The sequence below is a fragment of the Portunus trituberculatus genome, chromosome 49, assembly GCF_017591435.1.
Source record: "Portunus trituberculatus isolate SZX2019 chromosome 49, ASM1759143v1, whole genome shotgun sequence".
NCBI classification, from domain to species: Eukaryota; Metazoa; Arthropoda; class Malacostraca; order Decapoda; family Portunidae; genus Portunus; species Portunus trituberculatus.
In genome coordinates this window covers 12,175,360-12,177,859 of record NC_059303.1, presented here as the reverse complement: position 1 = coordinate 12,177,859, position 2,500 = coordinate 12,175,360, and the positions used below count along the sequence as shown (strand labels likewise).

General features: G+C 43.8%; 2 protein-coding genes across 5 annotated transcripts in view; one reads left to right on the top strand and one right to left on the bottom strand.

Annotated features, from left to right (window-relative positions):
• Window positions 1-214, bottom strand: part of LOC123499154 (tRNA (uracil-5-)-methyltransferase homolog A-like) — a 36,658-nt gene extending 36,444 nt beyond the window's left edge. The window contains exon 1 of the mRNA XM_045246830.1: window positions 93-214. The gene's annotated coding sequence lies outside the window, so the exon portion shown is untranslated. The remainder of the gene's footprint in view (window positions 1-92) is intronic.
• LOC123499156 (homeobox protein abdominal-B-like) overlaps window positions 1-2,500 on the top strand; it is a 237,806-nt gene that overhangs the window by 6,020 nt on the left and 229,286 nt on the right. The gene's annotated exons all lie outside the window — the stretch shown is intronic.

Below are 2,500 nucleotides of genomic sequence, written 5' to 3'. Positions count from 1 at the left end.
TCCTCCTATGTAAATCGGCGACAAGATTTCGAGAATAAACAAGGATTTCTACCTACCTGAAAACTCTTCTTTTCTCTACAAGATAAACTTACCTTGGTCCACATTAGGTGATGAAGTTCCCTTTGGCTTACACGAACACGCACATGCACACACACACACACACACACACACACACACACACACACACACACACACACACACACACACACACACACACACACACACACACACACACACACACACACACACACACACACACACACACACACACACACACACACACACACACACACACACACACACACACACACACACACACACACACAACTGAGCACCACCTAATCCACCCACCAACTGAAACCCATCCAACACTCCTCGCTCACCACACCCAAAAAGGACAATATATTGAAAAGAGGAAAACACAGCGAGGAGGATCCAGGAGAGCAAATTACCCCATTACAAGGTGGGAGCTTCCTGTTCGTGGCTAACACTAGATAACGAATGCCAATGAGTCCGCTTCCCGCGTCATAATCAGGGTGTCGTCTGGGTGACCGTCCCTGGGCTTCCTGCTTCCTTCTCGTAATGAGCAAAGCGACCTCCCAGCGGCGCCTTACATGCCCAAAGCAGCCTGTCTAGCTAGTTCCCACCAGAACAGGGCGAGCCTAAAAGTTAAACGGTACTAAACCGGATTTCCACTAAGATGTTTAGCCTGTGTGTGTGTGTGTGTGTGTGTGTGTGTGTGTGTGTGTGTGTGTGTGTGTGTGTGTGTGTGTGTGTGTGTGTGTGTGTGTGTGTGTGTGTGTGTGTGTGTGTCTTTTTACTGTTCCTGTCAAATAAATTTAGTTTTCCTATCTTCAGTAAATGCACGAATAAGAGAAAAAGAACAAAATCGAGGCAAATAATCAATAACTCTTTGAACAAAATGGAAAATCATGATACTAAGTAAATAAAGGCGACAATTGCCCATTATCATATTCCAATCATTCTTATTCACTGGAACTAGAACTGAAGCAAAAAAAAAAAAAAGAACAAAACAAAACAAAAAGAACAACCTCATCATTATCAATTATAATAAACCTCTTATGAAGTTTCTGTGCCTGATGCAATTCAACAATACAAATGAAAAAAAAAAATCAACACGCAGGTCACTCACTTGTTGTGTGGGCGGATAAGACAGATGCTTCCTAATGACGATATTCCAGTTAAGGTCTTAAGCACCGCCTCGCAAAAGTTATGCTTAGCAGCTGCTTATGTGCGAATTCACGTCTTTCATTAAGACGGAAACTCAGCGTCATGTGCAGAAACGTGTTAAAAGAAAAAAGAAAGTTTGTGATACTATATTACATTCCATGTCTGACCAAAACAGTAAGAGAGAGAGAGAGAGAGAGAGAGAGAGAGAGAGAGAGAGAGAGAGAGAGAGAGAGAGAGAGAGAGAGAGAGAGAGAGAGAGAGAGAGAGAGAGAGAGAGAGAGAGAGAGAGAGAGAGAGAGAGAGAGAGAGAGAGAGAGAATTTCCTAGCACTTCCGTATCACATCAAGAAGACAAAACAATTTGAAAATCAATGAAACGAAACCTTTTCCAAGACTGCGTGACAATTAATTCTAGCTGTCAATTCCCTGCATTAACTTGCTTTCCAAACCACGCCACGGGGAGCTGTGCTTGGCGGCGGCCTCTCCATCACACAGGGCGGGAGGGAGTGCTGGGCGTCTAGCACCATCGATCTCCATTTAAGACACGTGTCATCAAGGCAAATGGGAGTAGTGTTTACGGTGAGCGTGAGCGTTGTGCGTGTGTAGGTGAGCACGAAACCTGACCTAGCCTTGTGTGTGTGTGTGTGTGTGTGTGTGTGTGTGTGTGTGTGTGTGTGTGTGTGTGTGGTCACCTCATTTAATTCGTAGTAAAAATTTCCGGCTTGCGCGACAAACATCAATAACACTAACTTACCATACGAAGAGAAATGAGAGGGAAAAAAAAAAAAATAAATAAAAGCAATGGTAACACGAAGCAGCACATTCTGTAGAGCAACCTTCAAGGATTTACGTATGAGGAACTTTTTCGCTCACTTGGGAGACACGCCTCTTTCCTGTTTCCTGTCAAAGTATACGCAAATGAGTGAGGAGGCAAGAGTTAGATTTATGTATCGCAATAGTACATTAGACTTCTCTCGCTTGCACTCAATCACACAAGCAGTAAAGCAGGTTTGGGTGTGCGAGTCTTGATGACGCTATGCGCTTCAACACCTTGTCATATTTAAAGCGGATTTTTTGTGTCTTCTAAATGTGGCATTTCTTGTTTTCTTCCATTGTTCAGGCAGGTTTTCTTCTTATTAAACATAGTAAGAGTCTATCTTTTCTACCTTCTCTCCCTCTCTGATTCTCTTCTCTCTCTCTCTCTCTCTCTCTCTCTCTCTCTCTCTCTCTCTCGCACGGGTAATCAACACCAAACCTGTTCTTCCCGGAAACCTCGAGGTGGGAGGCTGCAATTATGCAGTTCAACGCCA